Genomic DNA, 18,920 nt, shown 5'->3' on the forward strand with positions numbered 1-18,920 from the left:
ATATGAAGATAAAGGTAGAGATTGATGTGTCCATAAGCCAAGGATTGTCAGCAACCACCAGAAGATAGGATGAAGGCATGGGACAGATTCTTCCTCAGAGCTACCAGAAGAAAGAAACACTGCTGATACCTTTATTTCAGACTCCTACCCTCCAGAACTGAGAGAATAAATTTCTGTTGATCTCCGTCACTCAGTTTGTTGTAATTTTTTTAAGGCAGCCCTAAGACATTAATACAATGACCTTGGCCAACTTGATAAGACTTTTGAGCCTCAATTTTCTCATCTGTAAAGTGGATGTCCTTGTAGTCTCTATTTTCTAGAGCCATTGCAAAATTGGCTTAAAATTGACATGCAAGCTGCTTGGGACATTGCCTGGTACAGAGTTAACACTCAATAAATTGTAGTTATTATTAATGGTTACTAGTATAGATGAGCCATTTGTGGGGCTTCTCCCAGCTTAAGCTAAAGCAGCTCATTGCCCTTCCCTTCATAAGAAGAGAGCTTCCTTAGAGAGAGTGGAGAAGGAGGTATGACTGTCTTTCCACTCAGCTATGCCAGTGAAAGGGCACTCATCTCTCTCATTGTTTGTCCCAATAATGGTGCCTCTACTTCCAATTTATCAGCCACCATTATTTCTCCCTGTATATCATTGACATTTCTTTAATATTCTCTTGAATCATTCATTCACAAGGGAATAACATCTTTTTCAGGAACAATACCAGGGAGTAGTTATAAAAACACAGCCCTTGGTGACAAATATTAAGCCTATTCTCTCTCTCTCTCTCTCTCTCTCTCTCTCTCTCTCTCTTACCTTCCCTCCCCTCTCTCCCTCTTTCTACATCCCTTCCTCCTACCCTCCCTCTTTTCTTCCCCCTCCCTCTTTTTATTGGAATAGCTATCTTTCAAATGTTTAACAGATTTGTAAAAATAATTCCTCCGAGAAGAACTCATTTTATAGGAACACGCAGAGGAGAGCATACAAACAGGGAGCAGCACCATAAATTGAACATTGCCAGCCCACGATGCGCCAGCCCAGGGCGGGCCCAGAGTCATAATTTTCTCCTTGTCTCCTCCCCACCCGCCAATGCCCTGGCCCCTACCCAATACCATTCTATTTTCAGGAAGGCTCCCTTGACCTGTGGGTCCTTCAGCCACAACAGAGGTGGCGCCGGCTGGAATCCAGGCGTGAAATTATGAAAGAATGGGGCTGCTGCTGCCTCCAGTTGTGCACTGGCCTCAGATGTGAAATTGCCGTTTTTTTTCTCCTCCCCTCACACCGGCCTGTCGCATGCGGGGCGGAAAAGATTGTATTTATCACCTGTCAGGATCTGCCAGAACTGAGTTACGTGAGGCAGGACAGCATAAAATTATCATACACAAGCATGAAATTACAAAATCGCTCGGAACTGAACAACAAAATTATTTCATTTCGGAGGGAGGCCATTCCATTTTTTAACTCTGACACCTTGACTGCCAAACTTTGAATTGAAATTGAGTGTGAGGGCCATGGAATAGAGACAGCAATAACAAGAAGTAGCATGTAAACTAGCCATGCAGACACACTACATTAATGGCCCTCGAAACCTCCCACCAGAAATATGTAACTAAATAAATGTCACATGTCCCAGTTACTAAACTTGCCTTCCACAACTAGAAATGACTTAAGCCAATATTAGAGTCCTGGTCCAATACTTGAGGGTTTCCAGAAGGGACTGGGTCAGGGTTGGTTCTTCCAATCCACAGATTGATATCCTGATGAAATAGAAAGAATGCAGACCTTGGAGTCATGAGTGATTAAGTTTGAATGTTGGCTCCGACATTAGTGAACTCTGTGACCTCAAGTGAGTTTCTTAACCTCTCTGAGCCTCTTTCATCATCTGTAACTTAAAGACAATCATAGGTTGAGGCCAAAAATTTCTCAATACAGGAATTACGTGGGTTGGGACAAGTGGGTTACTCACTCCTTTCTTTTCTCTTTTAAAGTTTTTGTGTCATTTTTACATTCTGTCATGGAAGCATTTCTTTAGTTAGCTTTTATTAAGCAGGGAAAAGAAAACTGACAGTAATTCGTGTTTAGATATAAAATGAAGTTTGTTGGAATTATTGTTTATTGTTTCCAATTTTTTTCACCCTTCTATATACCTATACACTTTTTCACGTGACTTTGAAGCCCCTCCCACTGGAGGTGGGGTTTATTTCCTCGTTCGATTGGGGATGGCCAGATGACTTATTTCAACTAATGGCCTGTGAGCAGATATGATGCAAGCAGAGGTTTTAAATATATTGTGTGGTTTGTCTTGGCATTTGCTCTCCTGCTATTTGCTTGAGATTGGTATGCCCCAGGGAGATGCTGGTGTATAGAAAAGAGCCAGGTGGAGCAGCCTAGAGTCAAATCCAGCCAATTTCTAGATCCGTGAGTAAGGGAAATAAGCATTTGTTGTTAACCACTGAGATTTGGGGGATGGTTTGTTACATAGCAAAAACTAACTCATAGAGTAGCTAGATTCTGATGATTATAAAGAGAGGGTTGCCTTCATGAATGCTCTGCAGAAAATTTAAAAGGCACGTGAGACTGAGGGCAATTCATTACTGAATGAGGACTGTTCTATGAATTACAGTATACCTAGAGTCTCTGTCTTTTGTACTTTAAATACCAGTGTTCCCATCAGTATGGGAACTCGTCTAGGACTGTGAGTGTCTATTCCAGCAGACCCAACACTCTCTTGTCATTACGTATATTTTATAACACTCACTTTACCCTCCTGAAATGAAATGCATGCATTTCATCTTCAGACGCACATAATTTAAAAAAAAAAATCAATATAATGTCCATACTGCAATATAAAGGAGGAATAAAATGAAAGCAATTCATAATAAGATAATATCTATTTCAATATGTAAATTATCGGGAAGCCACGATATGGCAGGAGACATGATGAAGCAATCTGATGCTTGTACCTACTTATAATGAATAAGTTAAGATTTCAGACAAACATTCAGTTGAACATCGTCAACATTTTTTTCTCTATATTTGACATTTTGAAATAAGAGCTAAATTAGTATATTCATGTGTATGAGTGATGGTGTCACGGGCGAGACTGCTGTAAATGCCGACTGACACAGGTGTGCTGGTGCAGCAGCTCACATTCCATGAGGGGCTTTGAGGCCAAAGCCTGGATTTTCCAAAATGGAAACCAGCTCTTGAGGGAATTTTGGGAAAAACCAAACACTGTCTAGAGTTGTAGTCTCCGAAAATCCCATGTAAAGTAAATCATGTGCAAAAAAGATTTTGCTGTCTTTAGGATGGATTTAAATTCTAGGCTCAGATAATTATTAAGTAGGAATTTTTCCTACATGAATATTCAGAAGGGCTTTCAAAGTTCCCAAAGGGCATGGGGTTATTCTGAGTGTAGCACTGTCCTGGGCCTTGAATGTCCAGTGTGGCAGATTTAGTCCTTCCCAATTCTCAACCTTGGCACAGTTGACATTTTAAGTTTGATAGTTATTTGCTGTGTTGGACTGTCCTGTGCACAGTAGGCTGTTTAGATGCCAGAAGCACCAATCTCCAAGTGGTGACAACCAAAAATATCTCCAGATATTACCAAGTGTCCCCTGACAATGCAAAATAGCCCCCTATTGAGAACTACTGGTCCAGGGTAATAGAAAATGTACCCCCATCGCCTTAGATTCTCTAAATTCCCTTGGAGAATGTCTAATTCTCTAAAATTCCTTCCACTAAGAAACAGGTCCAGGAAGCCTTGTATTTCATTGTCATTTCATTCCAAGACCAGACATTGAGCACCTCCTATGTGCCAGGTGTCACGGATACAGTGATGAATGTGACAGTCTTTTAACTCAAGGAGTTCAAGTTGCTCAACCCCCAGCATAGAAGTCACCTCTGGCTCCTCTCTGTGCCTCCTGCCCCCAGTCCACACTCCCCAGGCCATTCTTCACTCCATCCATTCTAACCACGGATCTCATCTTGAATTTGTTCGCTTCTCTCCATTTCCATTTCCTCTTTCTAGTCCTATTTCTCTCCAATCTATTCTTCACCCTGTGGCTAGAGTAACCTTGTTAAATAACAAATTCAGAAATTTGATTCTGTCACTCTCTTGCTTAGAACTCTGCACTGGCTTCCTACTGCACTTAGGAGAAAACAGAAACAAATTTGCCGCTGTAGTCTACAAGGCTATGGCTCCCATCTTGCCCCTCCCACTTTTTTCCACGCAAGGGATTGAGAGCTGGGGCTGGATCATGGAAAGAAAGCCTTGAATGTTGAGCTAAAGAGTGATCAAAGCTCAGCTGGATGACCCTTAAGGAGCATCTGGTCCTCCAATGGCCATGTCCACCACGGCTGAACCTTCTTCTGAGAGCATCTTGACCCCCATGGGACTTAGATTATTCCAAGATCAAATCAGAGAGCAGAGGCACAGAGGAAAGAATGCTTCAATGTGGTCCAAGGCTGCTTCTCCTGATTTCCTTTCTGCTGCTGGGCCGTGAGCTTTAACATCTTATAATACTTTCTCAATGCCTTTCTTGGCAAATAGTATTATCCCCATTTTACAGATGATGACACTGAGCCTCAGAGAAAGAAAGGTGATTGTCCGAGACCACAGAAGTAGTGTCAGAGCTGGGATTTGAACCAAATCTTCTAAGGACTTAGCCAACCTACCATTGCCTCACACGTGATGACCGCAGGAGTCTCGTGAATGATTTCCTCAAGTCCATTCTGGCTGTCCTACCTGCTAGTCCTTCACTCCTCAGCAAAATGGCTTTAAAAAGTACAGATTTGAGCAGGTTAGTGTATATCTTACCCTTTCCACTGCTTTTAGGGCTAACCTCATAGCATGACTCATAAAGCTCTGGGAGATTTGCCCCTTGCTCACCTCTCCAAACTCATTTCTGTAACCTTTCCTCCCTTAGTCTCTGAGCTTCAGGCACATGAGCCATCTCTTGGCAACTTGATCTTGCCACAGGGCCTTTGCATGTGTGATTCCCTTTGCCTATTTTAGATGCTTTTTACCTTTTCTCTCTCAAACCTCAGATCAAATGTCTGTTCTTTGTGCAAGCCTCTCCTATCCCTCTTGATACCTCCCCTAGTCCAGGCCAGGTCCATTTGTTACACACTCATGCAACAGTGCTCCTCTCCTATTTGCCTGCTTAGATTTTAATCTAGTCTCCTCCACTAGGATGTAAACCCCAGGAGGGCAACGACTCAGTTTACTTTGCTCATATAGATCCATTCATTAGCTTAGTGTACAGCACATAATAAGTGATCAAAAATGTTTGATCAGTGAATAAATGAATGTCTATGTTCCATCTTCTGCATCCATCATCTAAACATTTGGTCAGCATTACCCTGAGGGAAATTATCCCCTCCTCTGACCCTTTGGCTGGGCCCATGATAACCTTTCAGGGGACCATAGTGTCATGAGTCCCAGAGCCAGTGGCTGTTTGTCACCAGCCACACTGGGCTGTGGGAGCCCATGGGGAGAATTGCAGGCTGCCACGGGCAGTGATGCCGTCATTTGTGGAGTGCTAACAGCTACAGGTACCAGTCACAGGCCATTGCCCCCAGCCTTTGCGACGTAAATCCTCCATTAATAATTTGTATATACTTCTGTTACACGTGTTATTTATCACTGCAAATAACTTTGCAGTGGGTTGGACTGTGTGTTGTGTTCACTCAGACACACACCTCAGGGAAAGGCATGAGCTGAGTCAATGAGAGGTTTTCTGCAGTCAGACTGTGTGGCCTTGGGCAGATCCTATCCCTCACTGTGTTTCAATTTCCTCATCTGTTCAATAGGGCTAGTAATAGTGTCTGCCTGAAAAGGGGGTTGGAAGAATTTAGTGAGTATAGACAAAGCACTCAGGTGAGGCTGGACACATTGTAAGATCCAAGTAAAAGTTAGCTGCTGTCAACACCATCGCCATCACCATCATCATTATCATCATCATCATCCTACACTGGGGATCTAAGGAGTAATATTCCACTCCAGAAGACTTTTAGCTCCAGAGAGGAGGGACTCTATCTCTCATTCATTACTGAATCCCAAGCACACATCCTGGCACATAGTAGGAGATCGACCAGTATTTGTTGTTTAAATTAGATGAGACAAATTTGGGCTCAGAATCAGCTACAGCACTTAGTCAGGTGTGCAGAAGTGGCCAGACTCACCCATTCTTCTCTCTGAGCCTCGGCCTCCTTATTTATGGCAAATGAAGCGGGGACAGCTTCCCCATACTATCCTCTTAGATTTTGAAGAATCAAGTGAGACAATGAATGTGAAGCTCTTAGCTCCGGGCCTGGCATGCAATGAGCATCTTATAAATGAAGGGTTTGGGTATTTATTCAATCAATGGACTTCATTGGGTGCTGCTATGTCCCAGGCTAGGAACTGAGAACATGTTAGTGACCAAAACCCTGCCCGTAGGAGCTCTCACTCATTCTGGCAAGGTCTGAAAATCGCAAAACATAACAAACCAATAATACTGACAGTCAGGTGGTAAAGCTGCCTATTTAAAAAAAAGAATGAGGTGAGGGGATTGGAAGTGATGGAGTAGAAGGTTACACATTTTAGTAGGCTGATTGAAGGAGCACTCAATGAGAGAGATGCCATTTAAGCAAAGACTTGAAAAAGGCGAGGGTATGATATTTCCCAGTATCAGTGGGAAAGGCTTTTCAGGCAGAGGCAACAGCATGGGCAAAGGACCTGAGGCAGGCATATGCCTGTTCATGAAATAGCAAGAAAGTCAGTACGTCTGAGGCAGAGTGAGTGGGAGATGAGGTCAGCGAGTCGACATGGGTCTGGATTATGTAGAACAGTGTCGGACAGCATAAGGACTTTGTTTTACTCTGTGGGATGTGAGCCATGGTAGAGTTCTTGAGTAGTGGGGTGACATGATTGAACTTATAACACAGCTACTATTCAGAGAATGCACCAGAGACAGGCAAAGGTCAGAAGCAGGGAGATTAGTTAGGAGGTCACTGTGATAACCCTGGTGAGGGACCACAGAGGCTGGGTGACACCTTGGTATATCTGCCCCAGGGCTCCTCATTTTACCCCTCTCAAGGGAGAAGAGCAAGGAAGCCTTTAGATGACCAAGGCACTGGCAGGCAGCATTCAGTTTGGCTGTGGAAGCCATGCCCAGTTTGATGATGGCCATTCCGCTCTGGGTGACATCATCTTCCTCAGCTCCTCAGACCTACAGGACATAGACAGTCTTCTCTCCTACCAAGTCCCAGATCTGTTCATCTCACCCTGGCTGTCCTCACTGCCCTCTACCTGCCCTGCCAATCCCAGCCAAGCTCAGCAGCCTATGTACACCTGGCCCACAGCTGTCCTCAGGGGCCAGCAGCTGGCCTGGAGGAGCATATCAACATGGGTCATTATTTTGGCCTTTCGATCAGTTCTTCCTCGTGTTAATCTCTAGAGCTGCTGGAACAAAGTATCACAAACTGGGTGGCTTAAAACAGCAAAAATTTATTATCTTATAGTTATAGAGGCTAGAAGCCTGAAATTGAGGTGTCGCCAGGGCCATGCTTTCTCCCCATGCTCTCAGGAAGAATCCTTCCTTATCTCTTCCTAGCTTCAGCATTACAACAACCCTTGACGTTCCTTGGTTTGTAGCTACATCACTCCAATCTCTGCCTCCATCTTTACATGGCAGTCTCATCTCTGTGTGTGTCCATGCTTCTGTATGTCTTCAAATTTCCTTCTCTTTATAAGGCACCAGTCCTTGGATTTAGGGCCCACCCTCATCCAGCATGACCTCATGTTAATTTGATGACATCTGCAAATGTCCTATTTTTAAAAGAAGACTATATTCACAGGTACCAGAGGTTAGGACATCAACATATATATTTTTTTAAGGGGACAAAATTCAACTCAAGCTGCCATCACTTCACAGCCTCTTTTTTGGTCTCCCTGCCTCCAGCCTGTCCCATCCAGCCTCCTCCTTGTAGTTAGAGATCTTTCTAAGCTATCTGAGAGAGCCACTTCCTTGCTTTACACTTATCCATGGCTTCCCAGTACCCTCTCAATAAGGTCCAGACTCCTTAGCATGGAATTTAAGGCCCTGATGATCTGAGCTTTACATTCATTTCTCCTCCTTGTGTTTGACCTTTCTGTTTCAGCTCACTAGTTCTCACCCCTGGCTGCCCATTAGAAGCTACGGGAGACTTTCACAAAATATCCATGCCTGGGCCCCTAGTCTCATTCAGCAGGTGCTCTGGGGATAGAGGCTTCCAGGTGATCGCAATGGCAGCCAGGGCTGAATTCTCACACTGGAACACTCAGAATGCCCTGGGGAGCTGGTTACTCACCTCCACCCCTTAATTTCTGATTCAACAGGTCTGGAGAAGACCAGAGAATTTGCATTTCTTACAAGCTCCCAGGTGATATTGCTGTTGCTGGCATACCAGCTTTTCTCAATCTCTGCACAATTTATTGGTAGGCCTGTATGTCTTTGTGGTGGGGCCTGTCTTGTGCATTATAGAATGTTCAGCAGCATCCTTGGCCTCTACCATTAGATGTCAGTAGCATCCCCCCACACTTGCGATAATCAAAAATCTCTCCAGACTTTGCTAAATGTCTCCTGGGGGACCAAAATTGCCCCTGTTGAGGCTCTATGAGCTATACTACTAGTAATTCTTATAAGCGCCTCAGGGCCTTTGCATATGCTGCTGCTTCTGCAGAAAACCTTTTTGCTAAATCTTTCCCTGATTACCTCTTTCTGTCCAGTCAGCATCTCAGCTTGGCCAACATCTCCCCTGAGGGCCCCGACCTGGTTTCTCTATCTCCTTGATGCTCCCCCAGCCTCTATGCTTACCCTAGTCCCACTGTGTAGGCAAATAGCCAATTGACAGCTGCTCAAACAGCAACCCAAAGGGGATCCTCAGAGCTGAGTAAAGAAGCTGTGTGCTGTGTGAGTGCCGGGGAATGTAAGTTCACTGGGGCCAGACAAATTTGTAAAGGGCTCTGGAGAGAGTGGCATCAGAATTGCAAAGGATGAGTAGGAATTGGAAAAGACAAGAAGAATTGGGAGGATGCTGCCCTCGCAGAACCTTAATTCATTAGCATGGAGGCTGGAAAGCCAAGGTTGTTTCCTCATTGGTGGAATGGGGCCAGTAATTATGGCTGCCTTAGAGAGTTGCTGGGAGGAGCTAATGAGGAAGTGTGTGTTACATGGCACATCCTGGAAGTGCCAGTGAGTGCCAGAGGAATAACAGTGGTGGGGGTGCAGGGAGCCTTGACCCTTCTAGGGCAGCTAGATGGGCAGGTTGGGGAGGAGGCTGGCAGGAGAGACCCAGAGAGGGGGGGTTGGAGTTTGAGGCAATGCAGACGCATGGAAGTCGTGTGAGCAGGGCAGGGAATGTGGAATGGGGCATTTTGGGAAGACTCTCTATGAAGTAGTTAGAGGCAGGGAGCAGAGGGAAAAGGTGTTTCAGCTGGGGTTCTGGCAGAAGGCAGAATCTCTCCACTGGCTAATTTGAAGAGTGTTATTAAAGGAAGTCTTTATAAATGTTGGGGCAAGATGTAGGGACATCACAGAGGAGGGGGCAACACCCAAATGTTAGTGATAGATGGAAGTTGTCTAGCATAGACTAGAAAGGGAGGCAGGAGGTGTTGTCTTTGTTCTGATAGTAAGTTCCTGAGGCCTTTTGCATGTTCTGCCTGCAGGCCAGCACCTCCTTAAAAATCCTCACTGCCAGTCACTCAAAGCTACCTGGAGACCATCTCATTGCTGGAAGCTATGAGTGAGCCATGGAGTGGAGTACAAACAATTGTATGCATCCAAACCCTATGGCTCAGGAGTGCCCTCTCCCAGGCTGGAGTGCTCACAGTTGGAAGGAAGTGTGTGCCCCTCAGAGAAAGGCACTTGAACACTGCCCTCCTTTCTCCACCCTCCATACCCTGGGATCTGCAAACTGGCCGCAGAGCTGGGATTTGATGCTCCCTTGCTATGTGACCTCCAGCAAGTGGCTTCACCTCTCTGAGCCTCAGTTTCATCATCTATACAATGGGGCTGACAATGTCTCCCCCACAGGGTAGTGTGAGACTTGTAGATAAAATATGCTAAATATTTTATATGTGGGAGAGTCTCAGTTAAAGTAGACTACTATAGTTAACCACTAAGAGGTCATAAATCTTATCTTTATACTTTATAAGCACATAAAGGCACAGGGTGCTCTAAGATCTAATCTCAGCTCCCGTGTGACTCTGGACATGCTAGCTTACCTCTCTTGGTTTTCCCCCCCTTATCTGTGAAATGGGGGTAATAATAGCATTTATTTGGAGGAAATAAATGCTTCATTTATTCAATTACTCAATGAGCATGAAAAATAATAGCAACACCTCACATTTGTACAGTTTATTCTACATTTTAGCTATTACATCTATTATCTGACCCTCATAACAGCTTTCTGAGATTAGGATTACTATTATCCTCATTTTGCAGGTGAGGAAACTGAGACTCTGCAGGTGAAATGATTTGCTTTGGCTCATCCAATTTATAAGTGATGTAAGACACCAACTTGATACTTTCGAGTTTGATTTGGAAGACTTTTCAACTGTACTGAGGAAGCATCTGTTACATCTATACATCCATCCATCTACTCATCCACCCACTCATGTGTTTATCCATTCATTTATCCATCCACCCATTATAAAGGGGTTTTTGCAAAGCGAATAAGACATAGTCCATGTTATCAAAGTTCTGTCACTCTAGGTGTATGCCTTCCAATATGGTAGACATGGCTACTTAAATATAAGTGTAAATTAATTACGATTAAGTGAAATTTAAATTGTACTTCCTCAGTCACACCAGTCACATTTCAAGTGCTCCATGTGAAACTAGTGGCTCTCGTATTGAAAAGCACAGATCTGCAACATTTCTATCCTCACAGAAAGCTCTATTTGACAGTGCTGCTCTAGAGGCAGAAGAAGAATGGGACGTAAGGATGGAAACATAAGGTAGGTGTGAAAAGATCTATGAAATAAGTAAAGAACTACAAACACAGTCAACCATAAGGACAATAGCAGCAACCACATTCACTTATTGGTAAAGAACTTTAAAATTTGCAACATCCAACTGTATCCATTTGATGTCTGAATACCTTGCTAAGCAGGCGTTTGAATCCTGTTTTACAGATGTGAAAACTGAGGCCCAGAGAGGAAAAGAGATCTTACACAGGGGAAATCTGGGGCATTTTTTGCCACATGTCCTTGGAGTTTGCAGAAGGGAGACATCAGAAGCCTGGATTGCCTTTTACTTTGATCAGGAAATTCCCAGCACCCAAACATACCCCCTAATGGGCATTCTGTCATTCTTTTAAAAATCTCTTAGTTCTGGCAAATCTGCTGTAGCCAGCCTCCTTGCTTCTGGCATCTCTCCTTTCGGTCCTTCCCCCACCAGAGAGCTCTCCCTAAAAGGCAAAACTGGACCAGTCTTTCCCTGCCTACAACCTTTTGTGGTTCCTTTTTCCTTTTAGGGTAAAGTCCAAACTGCACACCAGGGCATGGTGGGTCCTGCATGATCCAGGCCCTGCTGAACACCCAGCCTCACCTGCTGCTAACTCTTCCGACCTGCAACCTCAGATGGCTCCCTGCCCTTTTACACTTCTGGGTCTCAGCATATAATTTCCTCTCTGCGGTGACACTTTTGGCCCTTAACTGGATGATGGACTTCTAGATTTTCCCCACCACTGTTAAATGTGGAGATTGGTGCCTAGTTTTATATCTGTATGTGGTTGGAGGTGGGAGGGAGTGAGAGAGAGAGAGAGATCTGAAAGGATGTTTGCCAAAAAAATGTTAAAGTGATTATCCTTGGGGAGAGGGACTTTGGGGATTTTACTTTCAATTTTGTATTTTAAAATTATTATTTTTTTCAGTCCATTAACACATATAACTTTTCCAAAAAGCATACGACTATGATATCAATGTTCAGCTCTGACTCTCATTGAGGACCCCCTTTCTCAGAACTGTGCACACCTTCCCCTGAGATGGAGGGGCGTGGCCAGCCACAAAAACAGTGTCTCATCTGTCTCGGTCTCCAGCGACCTGCACAGAGCCCGCCAGGACAGGCTAGGCCTTGTAAATGTCTGTTTAATGAACAGAGAAAGGAAACTCATTATAACACCATGTATCGTCCAGGTTAAATAACAGAAAGGATTATTATAACAATGATGACGTGATGTACCCTCAATTAGCCACAGCAATGAGTGCTGGAACAGCTAATGCCACCAAATAAGGGAGCATCAAAAGACAATTGGACCTTCTCGGAGCATCTTTCACTTTATTTGTATTTTAGTTGTTTGAGATTTTTAATGCATTCCTCCATTTTTTTTTTCTTTAAGGCCAGGGACACTGATATTTATCTAGATCATATTTGGTTGATGTTCATAATTAAACCAGTTGGTTTCTTAATAGAAGTGATGACCACACAGTGGGCAGCAGGTCTCGAAGAGTGGTCTCTGAACTTGCAACGTCAGCATTGCTGCCTGGAAACTTGTCAGGAATGTAAATTCTTAGGCTCCATCCAAGACTCCTGACTCAGAAATTTTGGGGTGGGGCCCAGAAATCTATGTTTCAACAAGCCTTTTGGGTGATTCTGATGCATGCCCAAGTTTGAGAATGACTGGTCCAGAGGTTAAGCCTATAGATTCTGGTGCTTTGGCTCAAATTCTGGAAATGCCACTTTCTGGCTGTGTGTTCTTGTGGGAGTCCCCTTACTTCTCTCTGCTTCTGTGACTTCATCTGTAATATGAGGTATCAACAGTGCCCATCTCACAGATTGTGAGTAAGAACTGAGATAATGTATGCAGTGCACTAGAACAGTGTCCACACTTAGTCCAAACAAATGCTGCCTGTTACCATATTTCACAGAATAGAAGCTGCCTTTGATTGTCAAATTCATCTAGATTTCGGATAGTAAATGTGGGGAGAAAATCTTGTCTTAAAACAGTGCTTCTCAAACTTTAGTGTGCACACAAATCATGTGGGATGTTGTTTGAATGCAGATTCTAACTCATAGGGCTGGGGCCAGAGGTTCTGCATTTCTAGCAAGCTCTTGGAAGGATGCTGCTGGCCCAGGGACCACATGTTAAGTGTGGATAGAATCCAGTTTTGGGGGCTCACACTGAGCTCACATGATGAGCTGGCAATGGTCATGGGCTAGTCCTGGATGAGGGTGGTTGAGTGGGGTGTACGGTACTGTGCTCATTCATCTCTGGCCAAAATTATAGCAATTTTTTGAATTGAGAACTGGAGACTTGGATTTGAGCCACTTCTATGCCTACTTGCCAGTCTAGGTCAAGTCCCTTCCTATCTCTTCCCTCAGCATCTTGTCTGCCATGTAGTCCACTCAATGCCCTTTTCCAAGGCAGGTGAGAAGAATCAAACATTCATTTTCTCAATGAATAAATTGATGACACATCTTTCCTTGGAATCATGGATTTGCCAGAGTTTAAAAATAGAGAAATGACGTGGGAATTTAAAAGAATCAGGAGAAGTCATTGCTGATGGAAGATGGCAGAATATTACTATTATTATTATCAGTGTTATTGGGGAGGGTAATAAGCCCTATGCTGAGGCTCTCCCTCTAGCACAAGCCCCAGGGATCATCAGCTCTCAGAGTCACACTGGAATGTTAACTCCTCCAGGGGACTCTCTCAGACCATCCTCCTGGGTGAGCTCAGTATACCAAGGGCCATGCAGATAGAGCCCCAAAGCCTCAAAGCCTCATTACTATCATTATCCTTTTTGTAGCCACTCTCATGTTTTGAGGCACTGCTCACTTCCAAGGGGAAGTGACAGGGCTGGAGAGAGAAGGGGTCATGCACACACATTTTCAGAGTGAACAAAGAACACTTATGGGGGAGAGAAAAAATGCCTCTTGCCCCCCCACCCCCGCCCTCGACACATGTGCACAGAAACACACACACACACACTGGCTGCCCCAGCCTGCATGTCACCATCAATCAGCTCCCTCCCACTTGCTGTTTGCAGGCAGAGTTCCCTACAGATGTGCTGGGGGGCTGGGAGAAGGAGAAGGTGGAGCTGGGGGCTGAGGAGGGAGGGGAGGCAGAGATAGCCTCAAAGAGTTAAAACCTTGCCTTGCCAGACTGTGAATTCTCCTAGACTCCCCCCCACCCCCTCAATCCAGCCAAACAACAGCTTGACATTTTCCATCCTTCAAGAGAAAGACAAAGACGGGAAGATATTCCCATGATCCCTTTCTGCATGCCTAACCGTGAGCTCAGGTGCCGGAGCGTTTGCCCTGCGCCGGCCCCATCAACGTGAAGGGCGAACTCATCCTCTCTGCATCTTTTTCTCGCCACTGCTTGATTAATTGGCTGACTACGACGCCGGCAGAATACCTAATGCCTCTCCTTCCCCCTATTCTTCCTTCACAGGTTTTTTTTCCCTCCTTTGCTCCATTTACATATACTTTATATTCCATAATTTTCACCCAAAAAGAAAAAAAAAGGAGCAGGCCCATCTCAGTAATTTGATGTAATGACGGCATGTCACCAAAAAGAGGAATTAGAAAAATCTGTAGGTATTTAATTTATTCTTGTTTTTTCAAGTAGATCTCTCTGAGGAGCATTAATATTCATGGACGAGGGAAAAAGTATACTCAATAGAAAAATTCCAGATTTTTTTAGGGGGGAGGGAGGCAGCTAAATTCAATGCATTTTTAAGCACCATTATTTAACTAATAGTGCTCAAGTCCCTCTGCTCTCGGTTCCTCCCCTTCAATGAAAATAAGTGGGTTTTAGTTTGCCTCCAAGGATTGTGTGTGTTGAGCTCACACCCACGCTACCGAAACAGAAAAACTGGGTTCTGTGTTTTCCTCCCCTCCTGGGAGGACTCGAAGAAAGGATAAAAACATAAATAAAGGCCTTTTCAGAGTCCCCAAGCTGGAGTTTTGATTTCCTCCAGTCTCCCCTCGTTGGCTGTAAAAACGTTCTGATGGCTCTGTGGGCAGGGAGATATCCCCGAGGTTTTCAGTGAGGCCAACTTCTTCCCATTAACTTGGGTTTGGGTTTTGTGCTCTTAATTAACTACCCAGTTATCAGAGTAAGTGTTGAGTTAAACCATCATCATAATAGTTAGAAACGAAGCATAGGAAAAACAAACCAAAGCATCAAAAAGATGCTTTGAGTGTGAGAACTGGGGCGGGGGCAGCATCTCTCTCTGAGGTCGGTCTTTCCAAAGGGTCCCAGGGACGGTGATGTTTGTGGGGCCCCAGGACCAGAGCTAGCACAGTAAGAAGGTGGGCGTGGCTGGGACATAGATGCCTATTCCCATTTGAATCAGGGAGGTTGGAAACATGTCTGAGTTTGTGGTCCCTGAGTCCAAGCCCTTTGCCAATTGTGGTAATAATACTAATTATAACTATAATAAGCGATATCATGGACTATTACTTTTTCTTTATATTTTTGAGACAAAACTCACATGTAAGCTGCATGACTATGAAGTGTATTAAGTGTTATATTGATGAATATTTTACCCACGTTCATACTCTACCAGATTAAGACAGAACATTCTCAATACCCCAAAAGTACTCCTGGGCCCCCTTTCAGTCAACACTCCTCTTTCAAAGGATAGCTACTCATTTTACTTCTCAGACTATAGATTAGTTTTGCCTGTTACTGAACTTCCTATAAATGGAATCATACAGTGTGCACTCTCTTGTGTCTAGGCATTTCTCTCAAAACATGAAGTTTTGGAGATTGGGCCATATTGTTATGGGTAGCAGCAATTTACTCTTTTATTGCCGAGTGGCATTCCAGTGTATAAATAAACCAGCATCCAATTATCCATCCTCCTGTCGTTGGTCGTTTGGGCTGCGTCCAGTTTGGGCTATTATGAATCAAGCTGGCATGTACATTCTTCTCCATGCCTGTGGGGGGACACAAGCCCTCGTTTCTCCTCGGAACATACCCAGGCATGGAATATTGGGTCCTAGAGTAAATGTAACTTTTGTAGAAACTGTCAAATCATTTTCGAAGTGCTCGCGTCAATTATATGCCCGCTAATAGTGCCTACAGTTCCAGTTGCTCCATATTTTCACCAATAATTTGTCATTCCATTTAAGTTTATTCATTTTCATGGGGGTGGGATGAGAGGAGACTTGGCAGACACTAAGCAGAGAGAAAACAGGAGATGCTAACTCAGGGTGATACACAGAGTGAGAGAATCAGAAAAATAATGAGGCGGGGTGGAACCAAGAGAAGAGAGAAGAAATGAAAGTGAAGGAAAACAAATGTGAAAAGTGGAAACCCAGACAAAGAAACTCTGAGAAGAAGCAAATGGAGGGAAGGGAAAGGTACAGAGAGTAGAGAAGAAAAGAGAGAAAGAAGAGATAAGAGAAAAATGACAAGAAGATGGTGGAGAGGGAGGCAGAAGTTGAGAAGGAAAGGGGTGACGTTTACAGAAGAGAGAAAAGCAGGTGAGAGTAGGAGGGGAAAGAAAGCAGCCCTGGAAGGAGGGCGAGCGTGGAAATGTGTCTCTTGGTATTTTATGAAACATGTCCTTTTTTAAAAAAGTGCTTCTTGATATTTTTATGTTTATATGTTTTAACTTGGGCCCAGCTTCATGGAAAATGCATGAGGAGTAAGTGGTTTCTGGGAATGTTTTATACATGACCAGGGAGTTGGGAGGAAGCAGGGGGTGGGCAGGAGAGATGGAGGGTGCGGACCACTTCCTCCTTTGGCCTCCCTGGCAGGGCCCTGGTGGGGGAGTGGGCAGGTGGTCACAGTTGACAGCTCTTCTCTCAAGGTTACGTGAGAGGCAACCCAGGGTAGCAGACAAGTTGGTGTTGCCTGGATACACCAGTCCTGTCACTTTGGACAATTCATGTCCCCTCCTCCAAGCCTCAGTTTCCTCCTCTGCAACCTGGTATATGCTGATAGAGCTGGTTTAGGAGTGTGGGGAGCTGATCTGACCTGGGCCAGGGGAAGCCATCAGGATAAACTTTCTGAGTGATGGGTGTTCTCCAGGACAAGTCATCAAACTCGGCCATGCTCCCGGAGACCTTGGCAACATGCAGATTTGGATGCAGCAGGTCTGAGGTGAAGCCTGAGATTTTGCGTTTCAAACCAGCTTCCAGGAAATGCTTCTGGACCTCAGACCACAAGGCTCTAAGAATGCTTGACCATCAGTGGTTTCAAGCAGAGCATGGAAAACAAAAGGGTGACTCTGGAGCTAACAGAGGACTTGCGAGAGGTGCAACCTTGAGCATCAATAATTATTCCTGATGCTTCTACCGGATAAATCCCTTACCCAGATGGAGGAATACTGGGTGCTTGTGATATGATCCTGTCTGTCCCCTGCTTTGCCCCCTACCTTGCTCCACCCTCAAGGACTCTATTTTTCCAACATGCCACATGCACGTATAACCCCTGGCATTTGCACATCTTGTTTCCTTTGCTTGGAAAACCTTTATCCATATTCTGCAACTAGAAATGCCTCCTCATTCAATAAGAATTTGCCTTAAACTCGTTCAGGGGGAGAAGGACTTAAAATCCTTCTGGACAATCAGATGAAATCTTGCACACTTTCTCCCAATGAGCGAATGCACACTCCCACCACTTTGCATAAAACCTTGCTGGTTTCTAGGTGAACCACTTCACTAAAATTCCTGTTTAGGAGCTTCTGCTTCAGGAGCTTAGACCCAAGATCACTGCCTTCATGGGAGAGTCTGTGCAGGTTGGCCCTAAACAACATCAGGCCTTCTCCTGAGACTGGTGTTCCTGGGACTTGGACCTTTGTACTGTCATGCTATGTGTTATCTGTTTATGGATCTTTCTCCTCCACTGGTGTCTGGTTCCAGGAGGGAGGACATTTGCCTGTTTCTGTGCCCTCAGAGCCCAACACAAAGAGCTGGGCCAGGAGAGGTGGGGCGGGGGGGCACGGTGTGTGGCTCAGGAAACATTGAATGTGCTAGTAGGCATGTCTCTCTCAGGAAAGTCCATGGTCAGAGTGTAACCATAGCTGCAAAGGCTGCCTTTTAGAGCTTTTCTTCTAGAACCTGAACCTTGTCTCCTTGCAAGGATAAAGGCAGCCTCCAGCAAAAGTGTGAATTTGGGTAGGGAAGGCAAAGACTCCAGACAGACACACTGCTTCCCAAGGAGCAGAAAGTTCTGTGATATCATGATCATCTTTCACGCTCAAATCAGCAGGGGAAGCCAGACACGGTGAAAAGTACTGGACTGTGAGAGGGGACAAGTGGTTTCCCATTGTGGATTGAATTATGTCCCCTCAAAATCCTCTATTGAAACCTCAATCCCCAATGTGACTTTTTGGACATGAGGTCTTTAAGGACATCATGATGGTTCAATGAGGTCATAGGATGGGGCCCCGATCCAATAAGACTGGTGTCCTTATAAGATGAGGAAGAAACACTGAAGATGTCTTTCTGCAAGGGCACACAGAGGACACAGTAAGAAGGTGACCATTTGTGAGCCAAGAAGAGATGTCTCACTAGAAAATAACCCTACAGACATCTTGACCTTGGACCTCCAGCCTCCAGAAGTGGGATAAAATAAATTTCTGTTGTTTAAGCTGCCTGGTTGGTGGTATTTTGTCACGGCAGCCCAAGCAGATGGAGACAATTCCCATTCCTGATCTGTTGCTGGCCTCTTATGTGACCCTGAGCAGGTCACATCCCCTCTCTGGGCTTCAGTTTTCTCATCTGTAAGTTGGGATTGAGTGATGATGTTTAGGATGGAAAATCTTCAAGATCCCTTCCAATTCTAAGAGTTTCTGCTCTCTCAACATGTTCTTTAGGAAGGCTATGATTTATATCACAGATGTGCAGGAGGAAAACAGTTGTGTGGGAATCAATTTCCTCTTGTAAATAGGATCTTTTTAAAAGCACTCTGGGGAGAAAAGGAGGAACAAACATTT

This window comes from Pteropus medius, unplaced genomic scaffold (assembly GCF_902729225.1).
Source record: "Pteropus medius unplaced genomic scaffold, Ma_sr-lr_union100, whole genome shotgun sequence".
NCBI lineage: Eukaryota > Metazoa > Chordata > Mammalia > Chiroptera > Pteropodidae > Pteropus > Pteropus medius.